Consider the following 24,629-nt stretch of genomic DNA (forward strand, 5'->3'; position numbering starts at 1 on the left):
TAAGTTCACACAATAAATAAACTGAATTGGCTCCTAATGTCTAAAATGTGTATGCATTTTTTAATTAAATAATGTATTTATTTTATTTTTGGTTGCACCAGGTCTTCATTGCTGCATTTGGTTCCTATCTATTGTACCACCAGGGAAGTCCTAAAATGTGTATGTATTTTAAATAAATAAAGGTTTTCCCTTATAGAGTGTTACAATATATCAGAACTAGGAAAAATGATATAGTTCAAATGTGTCTTGAGCCTCAGGGAAGTCAAGAGGAATATTTGTGGAATATTAAAACATATAGATGCCTATTATATGTAATATGTAATAGGGATCTTCCCTGGAGACTCCGTGGTAAAGAATCAGCCTGCAAAGTAGAAGACATGGTTTCGATCCCCTGGATCGATCCCCTGGAAAAGGAAATGGCAACCCACTCTGGTATTCTTGCCTTGGAAATTGGATGGACAGAGAAGCCTGGAGGCTATAGTAAAATCAGTTAGATTCCTGGGAGCAATTCCCTCAGATCTACTGAGAGGCTATTTCCTGGGTTATCCTTCTAGGTAGACTGAAACTCACTCACTTACTGAAACTCACTCTACTAGCGTGCTAACTGTAACTTTTATCTTTCCTAGCATCAGGGTCTTTTCCAATGAGTCCACCCTCCCTTCCCATCAGGTGGCCAAAGTATCAGAGCTTCAGCATCAGTACTTCCAATGAATGTTCAGGATTTCCTTTAGGATGGACTGGTTGGATCTCCTTGAAGCCCAAGGGACTAAGAGTCTTCTCCAACACCATAGTTCAAAGCATCAATTCTTCAGCACTCAGCATTCTTTGTGGTCCAACTCTCACATCCATACATGACTACTGGAAAAACTATAGCTTTGACTAGATGTATCTTTGTTGGCAAAGTAATACCTCTGCTTTTTAGTATGCTGTCTAGGTTTGTCATAGCTTTTCTTCCAAGGAGCATGCTAAATATATTTATATATCAACTGTTAATATATAATAGAAATCTAATGTGCTTTGATCTTCTTCCATAAGCTGCATATTTCTTTGCCTTCACATCATCATCTTAATGAACCTCATTTTACCTTAAAATTCTGACAGATTTACTCAGTGTTTTTTGATAGATTCTCTCCAGCTCTGTGAATCAGGGCAAATCATTTTAGTAAGGCTCCTAATTTCTATAACTAAAAAAAAAAAAAAAATGACAGCTTTACATACAAAGTTATCTAAAGGGCCCTACTATAGGGCCCCAATATTAGATTCTGTATTATTTATTAGATATTTGAAAGCAATGGATGTATAGAATCAGTCAGCATTTTAACAAACAGACATATTGAAGACACAGAAACTTGAGCTCAGAAATAATTCAGGAATGCCTGAGCAAGTGGAAGTATGGATGTTATCAAGGTGAATGAGGATAGCAGTTATCCCTGAAATACCTGCAATTCCTGTTTCAAGATCAAGATAATGCCATTGAGTCTTCAGCTTTAGGAACAAAATTTCCAACCTAGGAAGCAACCAAAAAATCAACCAGAGAAAGCACTGATTAAAATATAGTTGTGCTGGAGATGAATGCCTCATTCTCACTGGCCAGTATCTTAACTCTAGAATTCATTTTGTGTTTATTAATCTTCATAGAAGATCATTGATATTTTTAGAGAATATTTCAAGCATCCTATGAAAAAACACATTGTAAAAAGAATGCTTCCACTTTATACTATATACTGTACTATACTAACAATATTGGCAGAAGAAGTTTAATGACATTCACCTCAACCTCAACGCATCTTTAATCATTAGCCCAATCATTGACAAGCACTGTCTCTGATCCAAAGCGACCTTCCTATAGCTATGGCTTTTCCTCCTCAACCCCTTCAAATGATCTTCAGGCAGTCCTTTGACAGTGTTTCCCAAATTATTCTCCAGGTTATGGTTTCTAGAATGTACTTGTCACATGGCTGAGAAATTGAGAAATGTGGTAGCAAGAAATAACTTGTCTGAGTAACAAGCTCAGTAAGAATAAGATGGTGGCAGAACAATGACACTTTCATCTCTAGAAGATTATGTTTTTGGTAACTTGGTGAAAAGCTTTGTTTTTACAAAATATTATGATTTGTGATATAATTCTCGTTATGGTTTCATTGATGTAACATAAGGCATTAATAAAATATTTAGTTATAATGATAAATTTAACTGGTAAACAACGAGTTTGCACCTTGTAAATTGATGATAACTCAAAATGTAAAAAAAAAAAAATTCTGAGTAATTTTTCTTTTTTTTTTTTTCTGCTGACCTTTAGTAAATGCAAGTATTTAAAAAACTTTTTAGTTCCTCAGAATAGGCCAGAGCAATATCAAAGCTGTCTTTGAAACTTTGCAGTTCTTTACATATTGAAGCATAAAGTGAATTGACGATGTTACATTTCTTAAAATGTGTTAATTCACCTATAGACTATTATAACTTTGTCACTAGTATCAAGATTATTAAAGACATGGGTAAATCTAAATAATCCAGAGAACTCAGAGGCATGACTTGCTAAACATATTAATACTATTCAGAATAAAGCATTGTTATCTGAAGAAAATGAAGTTAAAATTGCATTTGCTGATTTTTTTCTCAAAATGATACTGTAAATAGAAAATTTCAAATTTCCACGTGTATTTCATATTTATTGGACTGTCTGTTTGTAATTACTGTTACATGAGTAAATATCTTATTTGAAGCACATAATTAAATCTTTTATAAAGAATTTAACTTTATTCTTAAAAGTTCAGTAACTGTTATTAAATTGTAGTAGTGTTGCTTTAATTAGACATAGCCTTATTATCTTTTTCATTTTCTTTCCAGAAACAACAAAGAAAAAGAATTCCATTGAAATTTCAGAGAGGAAAGGAGGTAGGCAGAAATAATTGCAGAACTGGATTGTCTCCAGGACGCTAGAGCTAACATCCTGATTATTAAAGGAGCATCTTTTACAGCCAACGAGATTTCAGATGAACCTAATTCATCAGTTCCTGCTTCTGCAAAAGACTTCTTCTAATTCCTTCTGGAGCAATGGCCACCTGGTAAGATACACTTCAACTTTCAAAATTCACATGAAGCTATCCCTCTGAATGCTTAGGCATTCTGAAATTGTCAATGTGAAATGGTCTATCTTGTTTTCTGAAGACTACTGAAGGCAGTTACCCACAGACAGAAGGGATCAGGAAGCCTTAGGAAATTTAAACTCTTCTAAGATCACAGATAACCCTTCTAGTGCTTAAAATTTGCTCAGTCACTCAGTTGTGTCCGAATCTTTGTGGCCTCATGGACAGTAACCCGCCAGGCTCCTCTGCCCATGGAATTTTCCAGGCAAGAATACAAGAGTGGGGTGCCATTTCCTACTCCAGGGGATGTTCCCAACCAAGGGTGTTGCTTACATCTCCCAGCATTGGCAGGCAGATTCTTTATTTATACTAATGCCACCTGGGAAACCCTCTAGTGTTTTTAAGGAGAATCATTAAAAAGGCATTGCCCTGAATTCTGTGATTCACTCAGGTTTTAACTCTTTCTCAGAAAGAAATGTACATTCATCTAGATTTCATTTATTAAATTGTACCTTTATCATGTCAAAGGTGCTATAGTGTAGGCATTAAACTGTGCACAGCAGGAGGACTAAACTAATGAAGTATTGAAACAAGAGGCATAAAAGCCTCTTCAGACCCTTCCCCAGCACATTATATATAAAGTGATCAATAAGCATGTGTTAAGTGAATGACTCTATGAACTGTGACATGGTATCTAAGTTTTCAGGATAATATGCTAGGACTTTTATCTGATAGAGACAAAATAAAGATGTTACAAAGCTCGGAAGTTGTTGGAATATAACTGTTTCATAAAGAAAGTTAGGTAGAAATTTCAGACTATGTCATCAGGCTATTTTCCTAATTTATAAACATTCAGGTCTGAGTGATCTGAACATGTAATAATTAAGTGTGTTAACATTTAGCTGTGTTAAAACCACAGTTTTTCACACTAAAAAAAATGAATGAGTTAATTATATTTGTATATACCTGATCTAATTCCAAGGGATCAATGCCCCCCAAAATATATACTACTCTCAAACCCTGTCTTGTAAGATGCCAGGATTAATAGAATTTCCAAAAATCACTTCATCTTCAAAAACAAAGAAGAAAAGCTATTCCTTCCATATACATTTTTCTCACTAGATTATTTTGTATGTGTTAGATCAGATTAGATCAAATGGATTCTGTCCTTGGACAAGTCACTCTGCCCCACAGGGTGCTCTTTTGCTTACCTTGTATTAAGGAAGAACATAAAGTAGCTAATAAAAATTACAGCAAGCTTTTGGATCCAAGAGTTCCAAATGATTATAGGACTTCACCAAAAAGATTGATTAGCTCTATTTTAGAATCTTTAGATTTCAAAGCATACATCTTTATTTCAGGTGACCAGAGAGCTGTCAATGCATTTAGTATACCAGGAAGATTTCAACGTCAAACAGAACTTTGTTTTTAATAACAGGTCTGTCATTTGTTTAAAAAAAAAAAAAAAAAAGTGACTTCTAACGCTAGAAACTTTTTCTTATTGACTTACTCTAGTATTTTATTTCATATTATTTTCTTTTATAGATTATATTTTAACTTAAGTAATATAGCCTTAGATTTATAATGAGAAACATGCAAAATATCAAAACTTGGGGTTGTTATGAAGATTAAACAATACAGCTAATAAATACAGTAGGATTACATAATATATAAATATAAGCAAATTCCTACCTCATTATGACGTTTGTATCACCAGTACTTGCCTTACTAATGCCAAGAATCCAAAAATATATATTCTTAGAAATTCACATATTAATATGCAATAAAAAATGGAGCCTGGAGTTCATTCCTCCAAACATCTAGGAGGTCATTCTAAAGAATACAATAAAGAAAAAGAGTATAGAGTCTTCTTTTATTTAAGATTGCAAGAGAGATGATTAACCTTTTAGAAGAAATTGACTATCTCTTTCTATGTGGCCTTGAACTTCATTTTTAGCAAAAATGAGAAAAAGAAGTATCAAAAAAGAGATGTATTATTAAGGTAAAATTTTAAGGGTTATCATGGTTTTCTTTTTCTATGTTTTTCTCAAGCAGAATCTCACAAGATATCATGTAAACTTGTCTTCAATTTAACTACCATACTGATTTAATATATTTAGTATTATGTACAAACTATGAATTTCGGATCCAGGACTGGCATAAGACTAAAGAGTAATCAACATAAAAACAAGAGGTTTCTTTCTCTTATAACGTTTAACATCAGCTCAGTTCAGTCGCTCAGTCATGTCCGACTCTTTGTGACCCCATGAATCGCAGCACACCAGGCCTCCCTGTCCATCACCAACTCCCGTCATTAACTCAAACTCATGTCCATCGAGTTGGTGATGCCATCCAGCCATCTCATCCTCTGTCGTCCCCATTTCCTCCTGCCCAGAATCCCTCCCAGCATCAGAGTCTTTTCCAATGAGTCAACTCTTTGCATGAGGTGGCCAAAGTACTGGAGTTCAGGCTTCAGTCCTTCCAAAGAAACCCAGGACTGATCTCTTTTAGAATGGAATGGTTGGATCTCCTTGCAGTCCAAGGGACTCTCAAGAGTCTTCCCCAACACCACAGTTCAAAGGCATCAACTCTTTGGCACTCAGCTTTCTTCACAGTCCAACTCTCATATGCATACATGACTACTGGAAAACCATAGCCTTGACTAGATAGACATTGTTGGCAAAGTAATGTCTCTGCTTTTGAATATGCTATCTAGGTTGGTTATAACTTTCCTTACAAGGAGTAAGCGTCTTCTAATTTTATGGTTGCAAGTCACTATCTGCAGTGATTTTGGAGCCCCCAAAATAAAGTCTGACACTGTTTCCACTGTTTCCGCATCTATTTCCCATGAAGCGATGGGGCCAGATACCATGATCTTCGTTTTCTGAATGTTGAGGTTTAAGACAACTTTTTCACTCTCCACTTTCAGTTTTATCAAGAGGCTTTTTGGTTCCTCTTAACTTTCTGCCATAAGGGTGGTGTCATCTGCATATCTGAGGTTATTGATATTTCTCCAGGCAATCTTGATTCCAGATTGTGCTTCATCCAGCCCAGCATTTCTCATGATGTACTCTGCATGTAAGTTAAATAAGCAGGGTGACAATATACAGCCTTGATGTACTCCTTTTCCTATTTGGAACCAGTCTGTTGTTCCATGTCCAGTTCTAACTGTTGCTTCCTGACCTGAATATAGGTTTCTCAAGAGGCAGGTCAGGTGGTCTGGTATTCCCATCTCTTTCAGAATTTTCCACAGTTTATTGTGATCCACACAGTCAAAGGCTTTGGCATAGTCCATAAAGCAGAAACAGATGTTTTTCTGGAATTCTCTTGCTTTTTCCATGATCCAGCAGATGTTGGCAATTTGATCTCTGGTTCCTCTGCCTTTTCTAAAACCAGCTTGAACATCTGGAAGCTCACAGTTCATGTATTGCTGAAGCCTGGCTTGGAGAATTTTGAGCATTACTTTACTAGCGTGTGAGATGAGTGCAATTGTGTAGTCATTTGAGCATTATTTGGCATTGCCTTTCTTTGGGATTGGAATGAAAACTGACCTTTTCCAGTCCTGTGTCCACTGCTGAGTTTTCCAAATTTGCTGGCATCTTGAGTGCAGCACTTTCACAGCATCATCTTTCAGGATTTGAAATAGCTCAACTGGAATTCCATTACCTCCACTAGCTTTGTTTGTAGTGATGCTTTCTAAGGCCCACTTGACTTCACATTCCAGGATGTCTGGCTCTAGGTCAGTGATCACACCATCGTGATTATCTTGGTCGTGAAGATCTTTTTTGTATAGTTCTTCTGTGTATTCTTGCCACCTCTTCTTAATATCTTCTGCTTCTGTTAGGTCCATACCATTTCTGTCCTTTATCAAGCCCGTCTTTGCATGAAATATTCCCTTGATATGTCTAATTTTCTTGAAGAGATCTCTAGTCTTTCCCATTCTGTTGTTTTCCTCTATTTCTTTGCATTCATCACTGAGGAAGGCTTTCTTATTTCTCCTTACTCTTCTTTGGAACTCTGCATTCAGATGCTTATATCTTTCCTTTTCTCCTTTTCTTTTCACTTCTTTTCTTTTCACAGCTATTTGTAAGCCCTCCTCTGACAGCCATTTTGCTTTTTTGCATTTCTTTTCCATGGGGATGGTCTTGATCCCTGTCTCCTGTATAACGTCATGAACCTCTGTCCGTAGTTCGTCAGGCACTCTGTCTATCAGATCTAGTCCCTTAAGTCTATTTCTCACTTCCACTGTATAATCATAAGGGATTTGATTTAGGTCCTACCTGAATGCTCTAGTGGTGTTCCCTACTTTCTTCAATTTAAGTCTGAATTTGGCAATAAGGGGTTCATGATCTGAGCCAGTCAGCTCCCGGTCTTGTTTTTGCTGACTGTATAGAGCTTCTCCCTCTTTGGCTGCAAAGAATATAATCAATCCGATTTCGGTGTTGACCATCTGGTGATGTCCATGTGTAGAGTCTTCTCTTGTGTTGTTAGAAGAGGGTGTTTGTTATGACCAATGTGTTCTCTTGGCAAAACTCTATTAGCCTTTGCCCTGCTTCATTCCGTATTCCAAGGCCAAATTTGCCTGTTACTCTAGGTGTTTCTTGACTTCCTACTTTTGCATTCCAGTCCCCTATAATGAAAAGGACATCTTTTTCGTACAGGAAAACATTTACCATGCTTCATTTTAAATATTTGTGCAATATGCTTTTTTCCTGTGTCAGATCAAATCAGATCGGATCAGTCACTCAGTCGTGTCTGACTCTTTGCGACCCCATGAATCGCAGCATGCCAGGCCTCCCTGTCCATCACCAACTCCCGGAGTTCACTCAGACTCATATCCATCGAGTCAGTGATGCCATCCAGACATCTCATCCTCTGTCGTCCCCTTCTCCTCCTGCCCCCAATCTCTCCCAGCACCAGAGTCTTTTCCAATGAGTCAACTCTTCGCATGAGGTGGCCAAAGTACTGGAGTTTCAGCTTTAGCATCATTCCTTCCAAAGAAATCCCAGGTCTGATCTCCTTTAGAATGGACTGGTTGGATCTCCTTGCAGTCCAAGGGACTCTCAAGAGTCTTCTCCAACACCACAGTTCAAAAGCATCAATTCTTCAGTGCTCAGCCTTCTTCACAGTCCAACTCTCACATCCATACATGACTACAGGATAAACCATAGCCTTGACTAGACGAACCTTTGTTGCCAAAGTAATGTCTCTGCTTTTGAATATGCTATCTAGGTTGGTCATAACTTTCCTTACAAGGAGTAAGCATCTTTTAATTTCATGGCTGCAGTCACCATCTGCAGTGATTTTGGAGCCCAGAAAAATAAAGTCTGACACTGTTTCCACTATTTCCCCATCTATTTGCCATGAAGTGATGGGACCAGATGCCATGATCTTCGTTTTCTGAATGTTGAGCTTTAAGCCAACTTTTTCACTCTCCACTTTCACTTTCATCAAGAGGCTTTTTAGTTCCTCTTCACTTTCTTCCATGAGGGTGGTGTCATCTGCATATCTGAGGTTATTGATGTTTCTCCAGGCAATCTTGATTCCAGCTTGTGTTTCTTCCAGTCCAGCATTTCTCATGATGTACTCTGCATAGAAGTTAAATAAGCAGGGTGACAATATACAGCCTTAACGTACTCTTTGTCCTATTTGGAACCAGCCTGTTGTTCCATGTCCAGTTCTAACTGTTGCTTCCTGACCTTCATACAAATTTCTCAAGAGGCAGATCAGGTGGTCTGATATTCCCATCTCTTTCAGAATTTTGCACAGTTTATTGTGATCCACACAGTCAAAGGCTTTGGCATAGTCAATAAAGCAGAAACAGATGTTTTTCTGGAACTCTCTTGCTTTTTCCATGATCCAACGGATGTTGGCAATTTGATCTCTGGTTCCTCTGCCTTTTCTAAAACCAGCTTGAACATCAGGAAGTTCATGGTTCACATATTGCTGAAGCCTGGCTTGGAGAATTTTAAGCATTACTTTACTAGCATGTGAGATGAGTGCAATTATGCGGTACTTTTAGAATTTTTCCTGTGTAGTCTCTAAATATTTTAGAAATTAGGAAGCAGATTTTTTTATTTGTTTTTGTTGTCTAGTATAGTGCCTGACAGGGCTTCCCTGGTGGCTCAGATAGTAAAGAATCTGTCTGCAATGTGGGAGACCCAGGTTCCATCCCTGAGCCAGGAAGATCTGCTGGAGAAGGAAATGACAACCCACTCCAGTATTCTCACCTGGAGAATATCATGGACACAGGAGCCTGGCGGGCTACAGTCCGTGGGGTCACAAAGAGTCAGACACAACTGAGTGACTAACACTTTCACTTTTCACTAGTGCCTGACATGTAGAAAACACAAGAAATATACATTGATTTGAAATTAAATTGATGGATTGAAAATAATTAGAAAAGGATATAGATGAGGTTGAGCTCCTCTTTCACACAAAGTAGTTGAATTCAGATATGTTTAAATTATGGTTGTAAAATTTAGAGTGCTTGTCAACTAAACAAGGTAAGTTACCCTAAAAGAAGCTATACTGACTATCACAAGCTACACAATGAAGTATAGCCTCATACCTTGTCTAAAGAAACTTCCAGAGTTCTGCCTGAAGTGGGTGGACAAGAGAAAACTATTTCTCAATTTTACATCCTTTGGAATAAAAATTAGAATGATGAAGTATTGTAATAATAACTATACTTTGAGTTTCTAACCGAGTAGAAAGTAGAAACACAGAGCAAAGAAATTTTGCAGTCATGGCCTCAGATGACTGAGATAAAAGATGACTCAAGATAAAACAGACATGTGGTTAGACAACAAAGTTTTTATGATTACCAACATGACATACCATAATGTAATATTTTGCATTCATCAGAATAGAGAGAAAAGATGAGAGACCCATATGGCCACTAGTGAAGGGTAAGTACCTCATACTCTGAATAGCTTGTTTTTTCTTTCAGTTGTATTGAAATATAATTGGCATCCAACACTGTTATAAGTTTAAGGTATAGAGCATAATGGCTTGACTTACATATACTGTAAAATGATTACTACAAGTTTAGGGAACATCCATCACCTCACATAGTTAGAAAAAAAATTTTTTTATCTGTGATGAGAGCTGCTAGGACTTATTTTCTCACCAACTTTCAAACATACCATACAGCAGTATTAACCACAGTCATCATGTTGTATATTACATCCCCAGTACTTATATTCTATAACTAGAAATTTGTACTTTTTGACCAACTTCACCCAATTCCCCCCTCCCCAGCCTTTATCTCTAGAAACCACAGGTCTGTTCTCTTTTTCTAGGAGTTATATTTCTTTAAATTCCATATACAAAATTAAGATTATACACTATTTGTTTTTGTCTGTCTGACTTATCTCATTTATATAATGATCTCAAGATCTATGTTGTCACAAAAGACAGGCTGTCCTTCTTTTCAACGGATGAAGAGCATTCTGCTGCATATATAGCTGACAAACATCTCAGAGGTTAGAGACATTGGCGCTTCGCAGAGTTGAAAACACACAGTTGAGTTGATGTGCAACACATAGTCAGTCCTCCCTGTACTTGGTTTCTCATATCTGCGCTCTGCATTTGTGGGTTCAGCCAAACTTGGATCATATACTTCTCTAGCAGTACTACTGAATACTGTTGAAAACAATCTTAGTATAGGTGGACCCAACATTTTCAGACATTTCTTGTTAAATTGTCAACTGAATATTACTACAATTTCTGTACCTGTCAATCTCATGATGGAAACTTGTGTAGTTTCCCTGTCTTGGCTATTGTAAATAATGCTGTAAGATATCTGAAATTAAAAAAAAGAAAAAAAAAAAAAGAAATGCAAAGAACTGACTGGAAAATTGTAATTACCCTGAGAGCAATTGTGTAAAAACATGTATAAAAAAAAAAAAAAAAGTTTAATTCCAAAAAAAAAAAAATCAAAAATAAAATTTAAAAACAATAAAAAAAAAAAAAGAAAGAAAATAAGGTACATATATCTTCTCACATTTTTAAAATTTTCTTTGGAAAAGTACTCAGAAATAGAACTACTATATCATATGATAGTTATGTTTTTAACTTTTTGAGGAACTTCTCTACTGTTTTCTATGCTGGCTATAAGAGTTAACATTCACACCAACAGTAAATAAAGGTTACTTTTTCTCCGTATCCTTACCAGCATTTGTTATTTTTGTCTTCTTGACAATAGCCATTCTAATAGGCATGAGGTGATATCTCATTGTGTTTTCTATTTTAATAATTTTATTTATTTTTGGCTGTGTTGGGTCTTCATGCTGAATGGGCTGTTCTCTAGCTGTGGTGACCAAGGGCTATTCTCTAGTTGCAGTTTGCAGGCTTGTCATTACGGTGGCTTCTTTTGTTGCAGATCAGGGTGAGCTGGCTTAGGTAGTTATGGCATTGGGCTTCAGTATTTATGACTCCCAGGCTCTACGGCACAGGCTCAATAGTTGTGGCACATGGGCTTAGATCCCCTGTGGCAAGTGGGGATCTTCCCAAATCTGGGATAGAACCTGTATTTCTGCATTTGCAGGCAGACTATCACTGAGCCACCAGGGAAGCCCCCTCATTGTAGTTTTGATTTGCATTCCTATGATGATTGGTGATGTTAGGCATCTTTTCATCTACTACTGGCCATTTGAATGTGTTTTTGGAAAAATGTATATTCAGGTTCTTCACTTATTTTTAAACTTGATAATTTGTTTAATTGCTATTCAATTGTATGAGTTCTTTAGGTATTTGGATATTAACTCCTCATCAGATACATGGTTTGCAAATATTTTTGCCTACTCAATAGGCTACCTTTCATTTTGTTGATTGTTTCATTTTATAGACACTTTTTAGTTTGATGTAGTCTCATTAGTTTAATTTTGTTGCTTTTTCTATGGGTGTCACATAGAAAAAATTACTACCAAGACCCATGTCAAGAAATGTTTTCTCTGTATTTCCTTCTGGAAGTTGTATAGTTTCAGGTATAATATTTCAATCTTTAATTCATTTCAAGTTAACTTTTGTAAGTGGTGAAAGATAGGGTTTAGAGTCATTCTTTCACATGTGAATATCTTATTTTTCCATTGTCAGTTGTTAAAGAGACTGTCTTTTCTCCAATAATTATTCCTTGGCTCAGGTGTCAAATTTTAGTTGCCATGTATATAGGAATTTATTTCAAAGAGTTCAATTATGTTCCATTGTCTGCGTTGTCTATTTTTATATGAGTGCCACACTCTTTTGATTAAAATAGCCTAGTAATATAGTTTAAATTTCAGGAATTATGAAACCTAAAGCTATATTCAATATTCTTAATAATTGCTTTGCTTAAGAGGGTTAGTTGTGGTTCTTAAAAATTGAAGGATTTTTTTTCAACTTCTTGAAAAAATGCCATTGGAATCTTGATAGAGATTGCAATAAACCTGTTGATGGCTTCAATCAGATCAGATCAGATCAGATCAGTCGCTCAGTCGTGTCCGACTCTTTGCAATCCCATGAATCGCAGCACGCCAGGCCTTCCTGTCCATCACCAACTCCCGGAGTTCACTGAGACTCACGTTCATTGAGTCAGTGATGCCATCCAGCCATCTCATCCTCTGTCGTCCCCTTCTCCTCCTGCCCCCAATCCCTCCCAGCATCAGAGTCTCTTCCAATGAGTCAACTCTTCGCATGAGGTGGCCAAAGTACTGGAGTTTCAGCTTTAGTATCATTCCTTCCAAAGAAATCCCAGGGCTGATCTCCTTCAGGATGGACTGGTTGGATCTCCTTGCAGTCCAAGGGACTCTCAAGAGTCTTCTCCAACACCACAGTTCAAAAGCATCAATTTTTCAGTGCTCAGCATTCTTTATGGTCCAACTCTCACATCCATACATGACTACTGGAAAAACCATAGCTTTGACTAGACAGAGCTTTGTTGGCAAAGTAATATCTCTGCTTTTTAATATGCTATCTAAGTTTGTCATAGTTTTTCTTCCAAGAACAAGCATCTTTTAATTTTATGGCTGTAGTCACCATATGCAGTGATTTTGGAGCCTAAGAAAATAAAAAATCTGTCACTGTTTCCATTGTTTCCCCATCTATTTGCCATGAAGTGATAGCACCAGATGCCATGATCTTAGTTTTCTGAATGTTGAGTTTTAAGCCAGCTTTTTCACTCTCCTCTTTCACTTTCAAAGTCTCTTTAGTTCCTCTTCGCTTTATGCCTTAAGGGTGGTGTCATCTGTGTATATGAGGTATTGACATTTCTCCCAGCAACTTGATTCCAGCTTGTGATTCATCCAGTCTGGCATTTCGCATAATGTACTCTGCATATAAGTTAAATAATCAGGGTGACAATATATAGCCTTGATGTACTCCTTTCCCACTTTGGAACCAGTCTGTTGTTCCATGTCCAGTTCTTGACCTGCATACAGATTTCTCAGGAGACAGTTCAGGTTGTCCGGTATTCCCATTTCTTGAAGAACGTACCACAGTTTGTTGTGATCCACACAGTTAAAGGCTTTGGCATAGTCAATAAAGCAAAAGTAGATGTTTTCCTGGAAGTTTCTTGTTTTTTCTATGATCCAACAGATGTTGACAATTTGATCTCTGGTTCCTCTGCCTTTTCTAAATCCAGCTTGAACATCTAGAAGTTCTCGGTTCACTTACTGTTGAAGATTTTGGTAGACATTGCATTAAGCAAATAGATCACCTTGGAAATTATTAAGATCGTTACTCTGCTAAATCTTCTAACCCGTGAAGACAGTGTTTCTCTCCACTGATTTAGAGCTTCTTTGATTTCTTTAATTAACATTTTGGAATATTCATGGTAGAGATGCCATACATTTTATAAATTTATAACGATGTAATTTAAGTCTTAGGAACTGTAGATGATTCTACAAATATAATTTTGGTTTCTATCAGACTGTTATTAGTTTCTGGAAATGTAAATATTTTTGCATTTTGATATATTGTCCTGCAAACTTGCCAAACTTATTACTTTTAAGAAGATTATTTCCTTTGTATATATTGGGATTTTCTAATGAGAAAACTATATCACCTGCATGTGTAGTTTTTTTTTTTTTTTTTTTACTTTGTAATATATAAGCCTTTTTTTTTTTTAATTGCCTTATTCAGAAAATAGAACTTCCAATATTATGGTGAATGTATTGTTTAGAGTAGATTACCTAGAATGATGTCAAGCTTAGAAAATATTCAGCATTTCACCACTAAATATGATGCTCACTGTAGACAATCCAATTAGAGACATTCTCCTTTACTGTTAGTTTCTCGTGGTTTTTATAATACATGAGTGTCAATTTTGTCAAATGACTTATTTATGTCAGTTAATTATGATCACATGATTTTTCTTCTATAACCTATTATTATGGTTGATTACATTGATCAATTTTAAAATACTGAATGAGCCTTGCATACCTGGAAAAAGCCCAGTTATTCATAGTATGTATAATATTTTCATATATTACTGGATTTTATTTGGTAATATTGTCTTGAGTATTTTTGCATCTATGTTGCTGAGAGATATTACTCTATTATTATTATTTTTTGCAATATCTTTGTCTGATTATAGAATTAGGATAATAGTTTTATCAAATGAGCTGGGAAGAGTTCCCTACTAACTTATTTTCTAGAAAAGATTTTATAAAATTTATAGTTACTCTTCTGTAAATGTATGTGTGAATTCTCCAGTGAAATCATGTGAGATGAAGTATATATATCTGGAAGATTTTAAATTAAAAATGTGATTTCATTAAAGGTAATGAGCCTATTCCAAATAACTATTTCTTTTTTATTAATTTTGTGAATTTGTGAATTTCAATGAATGGAAATGACTTAAGATTTATTATTGTATCACCATCCCCTCCCTAAATTTGAAGTTTATTACTTCACTCATATTTTCAGTATTTCTAGAGGTTTATCAACTACGGTGATTTTTACTAAAGAACAAAGCTTCAACACATTGATTTTCTCTCTTTTTTTCAAGTTTAATTTTATTGATTTCTTTTCTGTATTCTTTCCTTATCACTGCATTGCATTTACTTTGTTGTTCTTTTTCTAATGTCTTGAAGTAGGAAGTTAGATTATTGATTTAAGATATTTCCTTTTTTTTCTAATGTAAGTCTTAAGTGATATAAATTTCCCTCTCAGCAATGATATACCTGTGATCTGCATACTTTGATATCTTCTGTTTTCATTCCATTCTGTTATTTTTTCATTAACTTTGCAACTAGTTCTTTGACTAGTAGATTATTTTGAAGTGTGTGGTTTATTTTTCATGTATTTGGAGATTTTCCTGTTGTAGTTGTATTATTTTTTTTTCTCCTAATATGATTTCACTGTGGTCAGAAAACAGAATCAGTCTGATTGCAATTTACTGAAGTTAGTTAAGGTTTGTTTTGTAATTAGGACATGCTCTATCTTAGATAAGTATTGAGAGGGGTGTTGAAGTCTCAAGTATAATTCTGGGTTTATCTCTTTATCCTTTCAATTTTATCTGGTTTTGCTTCATAAATTTTTCAGGTCTGTTGCTCAGTGCATACACATTTAAATTACTGGATTTCATTGATAGATTGACCCATTCATCATTATACAATGTACCTTGTCAATTTTCTTTGTTACAAAGTAAATTTTTTCTCATGTTAACGTAACCACTCCTGTTTACTTTTGATTCTTGATTTTATACTATTTTTTTTGCCCTTATTTTCACAACTACTTGTACTGATATCCTTGAAATGAATTTCTTATATACAGTGTATAATTGGGTCATGTGCTTTTTTTACCTGTTGGCCTCTATCTTTTAATCAATATATTTAAACCATTTACACTTAATGTTATTATTGCCATGTTAAGATTTAATTTTTCTGCTTTATGCTTTGTTTTCTGCTTAGTATCTCTGTATTTTTGTTTCATGTTTTTTCTTTCCTGCTTTTTTTGTGGTCATTTAATTTTTGTTTAAAATTTTTGGACTTCCCTATAGCTCAAATAGTAAAGAATCTGCCTGTGATGCAAAAGACCTGGGTTCAATTCCTGGGTTGGGAAGACCCCCTGGAGAATGGAATGGTAATCCACTCCAGTATTCTTGCCTGGAGAATTCCATGGACAGAGAAGCCTGGCGGGCTACAGTCCATGAGGTCACAGAGTTGGACATGACTGAACGACCAACACACAATTTTTTTTAGAATTTCATTTTTATTTTCTCCAGTATTCTTGAATATATTTACTTACATAGCTTTTTAATGCTTCTTCTAGTATTATGTTATATGTAAATAATTTAGGACATATACAATGTTGACTATTTTACGATTTTGATTGAAGTATAGAAAACGTATCTCCCTTTACATCTCCTTGCCCTCTCCATTTATTAAAAAAAAGGCTTAAATATTTCCTATACATAGTTAGATAGTATAGTTTTTGCTTGAAACATGATTTAGAAATCTCAAGAGAAGGAAAATGTATTGTCTCTCTCTCTCTCTCTCTCTCTATATATATATATATGATTTTCATTTTATTTTTATCTTCCTGGTGTTACAAAGATCCATCTTTTATTATTTTCATTCTTATTTGTGGAACTTCTTTTAAAAATTCTTTAGGGTAGGGCAACGGACCTAAAAAAAAAAAAAAAAATTGTTTTCCTCCACCTGAGAATAGCTTGATTTTTACTCATCCCCAAATGCCATTTTACTAAGTATATAATTCTGAGTTGATAGTTCTTTTCTTTCAGAGCTTATAAAAATGCTGTTTATTTCCTTCAGATATGCTATACAGGAGGACCTTGTTCTGGTATCTATAATTTCTATTGAGAAATCAGGCCAGATTTGAATTTTTTCATCTTGATAGTAAATAGTTTCTCTTCAGCTGGTTTCAAGAGATTTTCTTTGTCTTCAATTTTCACAAGATGGGCTATGACATGTCTTATCATTTATTTCTCTTGACTTATTCTGTTTGAATTTTAGGTTTATGTCTTTTGCCAAATTAGGGAAAATCAGCAGTTATTTCTTCAAATATTTTCTAGCATGCTGTTTTGGGATTCAGCTGATATATGCTATAACTGAGATAGACATAGATGTAGATATAAAGATTATAGTACCACTGGTCTCTGAAGCTCTTGTTATTTTTCTCTAATTTTGCTCTCTTATTCATATTGTATAATTCTGCTATTCTGGGTGCATATTCATTGATTTCTTTTTTCTTTCCTTTTTGCTGCTTAGCCTGTCCATTTAGTTGTTGTTGTGTTTTTCACAATTAAAATCCATTTAATCCTTTTTAAAAATTTTTGAGTTAAATTCATATACAAAAAAATTAAGCATTTAACCATATTAAATTGTGCAATTCAGTGATTTTAGTATGTTCACATGTTGTGTCTTCATCAACACTATCTGACTCCTGAGCATTTTCATGACCCTTGTGATATCATAATTTATAATAAGAAATGTACATTTGATCTTTGTCTTCATCTGTGACACAGAGCTCCTAGAACCCTTGGAATTTTCTAAGTGAAGAAAGTGATAAAGGCATCTTTGTTAGTTTAGCAATGTTATATTTGGAATGCACTTAAGAGGCTGTTGTCTTTGAAGTCAAACATGTGGTTACAAAATTGGAACTTTCAGTTCTCCAAACCTTTCTTTCTATCCCATCTCAAGGGAAAAGAGAAAGGCTAAAGGTTGAATCAACTGCCAAATGACCAGTAATTTAATCCAGCATGCCTTTAAACATAACAGGGTTCAAAGACCTTCTGGATTGATGAACACAGAGATTCAGAGAGAGTAGTATACTTTGAGAGGGCATGGAAGCTATATGCTTTTTCCCCATACCTTGCCCTATGTATCTATTCCATCTGGCTTTTCCAGTAACTTAACTATTTCTCAGTTCTGTGAGTTTCTCTAACAAATTAGTCTTACTGACAAGTTAGTCATGGGAACGTCTTTCTTAAAACCTGTTGGTCCGAAGCACAGGCAACAACTAGAACTTGCAGTTGGTGTCTGAAATGAAGGAAGGTTTTTGTGACTGAGCCCTTAACCTGGAATCTGATGCTGTCTCCAGGTAGAGTGTCAGAATTGGTTCAAATTTTAGGATACTTGGCTGGTATCAAAGAATTCTTGGTCATGGTGAGGAGGCAAGGGAAAACCCCTATAACACGTTGGAGTTGTGTCTAGAACCTAAATAACCCCCAAAGAAAACCTACACTTCCCACTATCCCTTTAATAACCAATAATCTATATTCTATCCCCATGAATTTACATAATCTCAATATTTCAGCTAAATGGACTCATGCAATATGTATCCGACTGGTTCCAAATAGGAAAAGGAGTTCGTCAAGACTGTATATTGTCACCCTGTTTATTTAACTTATATGCAGAGTACATCATGAGAAACACTGGACTGGAAGAAACACAAGCCGGGAGAAATATCAATAACCTCAGATATGCAGATGACACCACCCTTATGGCAGAAAGTGAAGAGGAACTAAAAAGCCTCTTAATGAAAGTGAAAGTGGAGAGTGAAAAAGTTGGCTTAAAGCTCAACATTCAGAAAACGAAGATCATGGCATCCGGTCCCACCACTTCATGGGAAATAGATGGGGAAACAGTGGAAACACTGTCAGACTTTATTTTTGGGGGGCTCCAAAATCACTGCAGATGGTGATTGCAGCTATGAAATTAAAAGACGCTTACTCCTTGGAAGGAAAGTTATGACCAACCTAGATAGCATATTGAAAAGCGGAGACATTACTTTGCCAACAAAGGTCCATCTAGTCAAGGCTATAGTTTTTCCTGTGGTCATGTATGGATGTGAGAGTTGGACTGTGAAGAAGGATGAGCACCAAAGAATTGATGCTTTTGAACTGTGGTGTTGGAGAAGACTCTTGAGAGTCCCTTGGACTGCAAGGAGATCCAACCAGTCCATTCTGAAGGAGATCATCCCTGGGATTTCTTTGGAAGTAATGATGCTATAGCTGAAACTCCAGTACTTTGGCCACCTCATGAGAAGAGTTGATTCATTGGAAAGGACTCTGATGCTGGGAGGGATTGGGGGCAGGAGGAGAAGGGGACGACAGAGGATGAGATGGCTGGATGGCATCACTGACTCAATGGACGTGAGTCTCAGTGAACTCCGGGAGTTGGTGATGGACAGGGAGGCCTGGCGTGCTGTGATTCATAGGGTAGCAAAGAGTCGGACACGACTGAGTGACTGATCTGATCTGATCTGATTTCTAGCTTATTTCATTTGGTATAATGCTTTATAGATTCATTTATGTTATATCTGTAACTTCACTCCTTTTTATAGTGAGATAATATTCCAGTGTATGGATATCAGTTCATCAACTGAAGGGCATTTGTTTTTTTTCCTATAATATCTTTTAGCTATTACAAATAATGCTGTTATGAACATCAGCATATAAATATTTGAGTGAACATGTATTTCAGTTCTCTTGGAAAAACATAGAAGCAGAATGTGTGGGTCTTATGTTAATTCTATTTTTACCTTTGAGGAAATGCCAAATCATTTACTACACCACTGCACCGTTCTATTAACACATTCATGCAAGCAATCTTTGAGGGTTCTAACTTTACAATCTTAGTAACAACTGTTATGTTTATAGTCATCCTGGATAGAGTGAACTAATGTCTAATTACAAATTTGATTTGGATTTTCCTATTAACTAATTTCAAATCCCAAAGAAGGACAATGTCAATTAATGTTCAAACTACTGCACAATTGCACTCATTTCACATGTTGGCAAAGTAATGCTCCAAATTCTCCACCCCAGGCTTCAACAGTATGTGAACAGTGAATAGCCAGATGTTCAAACTGGATTTAGAAAAGGAAAGGAACCAGAGATAAAATTGCCAACATCCATTGTATCATAGAAAAACCAAGAGAGTTAAGAGAATTCCAGAAAAGCATCTGCTTCTGTTTTATTGCCAAATGCCTTACTGTGTGGATCACAAGAAACTGTAGAAAATTTTTAAAGGGATGGGAATACCAGATCATCTGACCTGCCTCCTGAGAAATATGTATGCAGGTCAACAAGCAACAGTTAGAACTGGACATGGAACAACAGACTGGTTCCAAATTGGGAAAGGAGTACATCAAGGCTATATATTGTCACCCTACTTTTTTAACTTATATGCAGAGTACATCATGAAAAATGCCAGGCTTGATGAAGCATAGCTGGAATCAAGATTGCTGGAAGAAATATCAATAACCTCAGATATGTGGATGACACCACTCTTAATGGTAGAAAGTGAAGAATTAAAGAGCTTCTTGATGAAAGTGAAAGAGGAGAGTGAAAAAGTTTGCTTAAAGCTCAACATTCAAAAAAGAAGATCATGGCATCTATTCCCATCAGTTCAGTTCGGTCGCTCAGTCGTGTCCAACTTTTTGCGACCCCATGAATTGCAGCACGCCAGGCCTCCCTGTCCATCACCAACTCCCGGAGTTCACTCAGATTCACGTCCATCGAGTCAGTGATGCCATCCAGCCGTCTCATCCTCTATCCTCCCCTTCTCCTCCTGCCCCCAATCCCTCCCAGCATCAGAGTCTTTTCCAATGAGTCAACTCTTCGCATGAGGTGGCCAAAGTACTGGAGTTTCAGCTTTAGCATCATTCCTTCCAAAGAAATCCCAGGGATGATCTCCTTCAGAATGGACTGGTTGTATCTCCTTGCAGTCCAAGGGACTCTCAAGAGTCATCTCCAACACCACAGTTCAAAAGCATCAATTCTTCGGTGCTCAGCCTTCTTCACAGTCCAACTCTCACATCCATACATGACCACAGGAAAAACCATAGCCTTGACTAGACGGACCTTTGTTGGCAAAGTAATGTCTCTGCTTTTGAATATGCTATCTAGGTTGGTCATAACTTTCCTTCCAAGGAGTAAGCGTCTTTTAATTTCATGGCTGCAATCACCATCTGCAGTGATTTTGGAGCCCAGAAAAATAAAGTATGATACTGTTTCCACTGTTTCCCCATCTATTTCCCATGAAGTGATGGGACCACATGCCATGATCTTCATTTTCTGAATGTTGAGTTTTAAGCCAACTTTTTCAGTCTCCACTTTCACTTTCATCAAGAGGCTTTTTAGTTCTTCTTCACTTTCTGCCATAAGGGTGGTGTTATCTGCATATCTGAGGTTATTGATATTTCTCCTGGCAAACTTGATTCCAGTTTGTGTTTCTTCCAGCCCAGCGTTTCTCATGATGTACTCTGCATATAAGTTAAATAAACATCACTTCTTGGCAAATAGATGGGGAAACAATGGAAACAGTGACAAACTTTATTTTCTTTGGGCTCCAAAATCACTGCATATGGTGACTGCAGCCATGAAATTAAAAGGCACTTGCTCCTTGGAAGAAAAGCTATGATCAACCTAGACAGCATATTAAAAAGCAGAAACATTACTTTGCCAACAAAGTTCCATTTAGACAAAGCTATGGTTTTTCCAGTAGTCATGTATGAATGTGAGAGTTGGACCAAAAAGAAAGCTGAGTGCCAAAGAATTGATGCTTTTGAACTGTGATGTTGGAGAAGACTCTTAAGAGTCCCTTGGACTGCAAGGAGATCAAACCGGTCAATCCTCAAGGAAATCGCTTCTGAGTATTCATTGGAAGGACTGATGCTGAAGCTGAAACTCCAATACTTTGGCCACCTGATGCAAAGAACTGACTCATTGGAAAAGACCCTGATGCTGGGAAAGATTGAAGGCAGGAGGAGAAGGGGACCACAGAGGATGAGATGGTTGGATTGCATCACTGAATCAATGGACATGAGTTTGAGCAAGTTCCAGGATTTGGTGATGGTATCCATCACACCAAGGAATCCTGGTGTGCTGCAGTCCATGGGGTCGCAAAGAGTCAGACACAACGGAATGACTGAACTGAACTGATTGACTAATGATGATGACCATCTTTTCCTGTGTTTACAGTGAAAGTTTGATGCTGAATCTTCTTTAAATGACTGTAGCCAGTGACACTATCCAGTCCTGGGCTTTTCTTTGATTGTAGGTATTTAATTAATGATTCATTCTGTTTTCATAGACATATTCATGTCATTTATTACTGTATGAATCATTTTGGATATTTTCACATCTCTGGGAATTTGTCCATTCGTAAGTTAATGTGCTTGACGGTGCCCCACAGGTCTGAGTGTGTTCACTTATCTTCATGCATATGTTTTCTGTTCTTCAGATCAGATATAATTTGAAATAATTTATATTGAAGTCCACTAAATCTTTATTCTGCCTGCTCATATCATCCATTGCACTCCTAGTGAATTTTTTTATTCCAGTTACAGTACTTCCCAACTCTATTATTTGGTGGCTCATATGGTAAAGAGTCTTCCTGCAGTATGGGAGACCCAGGTTTGATGCCTGGGTCTGGAAGATCTCCTGGAGAAGGAAATGGCAACCCACTCCAGTATTCTTGCCTGAAAAATTCCGCGGATGGAGGAGCCTGGCAGGCTACAGTCCATGGGGTCACAAAGAATCGAACAAGACTTGAGCGACTTCATGATGTGTGTGTGTGTATATATATTTGTATTTGTATAGAATATAAATACACATTTGTATTCATATAGACATCCTTTTTAGAATTTCTGTATTCTCATTGATATTTTCTATATGAAGGGACATTATTCTCTTGGAATCTTTTAGTTCTTTAGATATGATTTTCATTAATTGTTTGAAGAGTTAAATACTTTAAGTTTTTACTATTATACCTAATGTCTCAGCTCCCTCATAGACAGTTTCTCCTAATTGCTTCATTTTCCGTATGTGGACCATACAACAGTGGACCTTCAGTGCTGTTGTTGCTGAAAAGTGGACTTTCTGAACATTATATTTTGTGAACTGGTAATCATATTGTCTTCCTCTTTTTCATTGTTTATTGTTACTGTTTGGTGGCTTTCCTGAACTAATTTTACAGTCTAAATTTTTGTCATTTGTGACCTCTGGAGTTTCTGTTGTATCTATCTTAGTGACCAGCTAATGAACAGAGAAAAAGATTTTCTTAGGTTTCAGGGACCAAATCATCTCCCAGTCTTTTAAAAAGAGCTCTATTTATTTGAGCACACTTTGAACATACAGTGAGCAGTTTACAATTATTTCTTGGCTTTCACTTCCTCATTGCACAGTGCCTCAAGGTCATTCAAGGTAATAGTGCCCAGGAATGATGCTAAAACTGAAGATCTTATTAATGTGAAAGATATGTATCTCTAGATGGATAGCACGTAATAAATAAATATAGAATTAGGTGTTCTGCAAGGACAGGGACCATCTCTGTTAGCAGTCATTTTCTCTGGGTGGTGGTGTTGAGGTGACAAACTTTCTTTCTGGTTTTTTGTATTATTTAAATTTAACAATAAAACAGACTGTTTAGCAATGATAGCATATTCTTTTGAGACAAGTTTTTAAATCATGTTTTAAATTGATTTTCATCACTTCAGTTGGCGTTCATCACCCTTCTTCACTCTGATTATAAACCAATGAGCTTTAATGATTTGTATGGAAAGCTAATACTTATATGAATTTACCAGAAAATGCCTTGGTACATTGTGTGATGATGACAAGGGGAGAATATGATAGGTTACTTTCATTTTACAGGATAATTGGCTAGGTTTCTTCCACTCAATCTCACTATGGAGAACAGTGTGGAGATTCCTTAAAAAACTGGAAATAGAACTGCCTTATGATCCAGCAATTCCACTGCTGGGCATACACACTGAGGAAACCAGAAGGGAAAGAGACACGTGTACCCCAATGTTCATCGCAGCACTGTTTATAATAGCCAGGACATGGAAGCAACCTAGATGTCCATCAGCAGATGAATGGATAAGAAAGCTGTGGTACATATACACAATGGAGTATTACTCAGCCATTAAAAAGAATACATTTGAATCAGTTCTAATAAGGTGGATGAAACTGGAGCCTATTATACAGAGTGAAGTAAGCCAGAAGGAAAAACACCAATACAGTATACTAACGCATATATATGGAATTTAGAAAGATGGTAACGATAACCCTGTATACGAGACAGCAAAAGAGACACTGATGTATAGAACAGGCTTATGGACTCTGTGGGAGAGGGAGAGGGTGGGAAGATTTGGGAGAATGACATTGAAACATGTGAAATGTCATGTATGAAACGAGATGCCAGTCCAGGTTCAATGCACGATGCTGGATGCTTGGGGCTTGTGCACTGGGACGACCCAGAGGGATGGTATGGGAGGGAGGAGGGAGGAGGGTTCAGGATGGGGAACACATGAGAAATAAAGGAATAAATAAAGAAAAAATAAAAAATAAAAATAAAAACTGCAATGAGTTTTCAAAAACTTTAAGGTGTGAAAGAATATTTGAGTTAAAGTGTAACATTTACATAATTTGCCCAGTACTGCACATCACTGGTTAAAAGCAGATCTAAGAACATATAAAAGTGATATTTTGTATAAAACTAGAAATCTTGATATGTGGAATGCCTTCAGAATCATTTCCCTAAACCTAATTATATTGTATATGTGTGTATCCAAAGAAGTCACACATAG

The 24,629-nt window shown here is 36.4% G+C and overlaps 1 long non-coding RNA gene across 15 annotated transcripts in view; it reads left to right on the forward strand.

Annotated features, from left to right (window-relative positions):
* The window catches only part of LOC147366675 (uncharacterized), a 486,700-nt gene that overhangs the window by 435,441 nt on the left and 26,630 nt on the right, over window positions 1-24,629 (forward strand). For 6 of the 15 annotated variants that reach the window (XR_015168930.1, XR_015168933.1, XR_015168940.1 and 3 more), the window contains one exon: window positions 2,848-3,065. This is a non-coding gene — a long non-coding RNA (uncharacterized LOC147366675). Of the gene's footprint in view, window positions 1-101; window positions 160-2,847; window positions 3,066-4,447; window positions 4,610-9,953; window positions 9,998-10,504; window positions 10,898-24,629 lie in introns of those variants that run through there. The other 9 variants (XR_015168935.1, XR_015168941.1, XR_015168936.1 and 6 more) reach the window with 8 other exon arrangements.

This window comes from Bos grunniens, chromosome 8 (genome assembly GCF_055505025.1).
Source record: "Bos grunniens cultivar Pamir isolate PY7600 chromosome 8, Bosgru_T2T1.0, whole genome shotgun sequence".
Classification (NCBI taxonomy): Eukaryota; Metazoa; Chordata; class Mammalia; order Artiodactyla; family Bovidae; genus Bos; species Bos grunniens.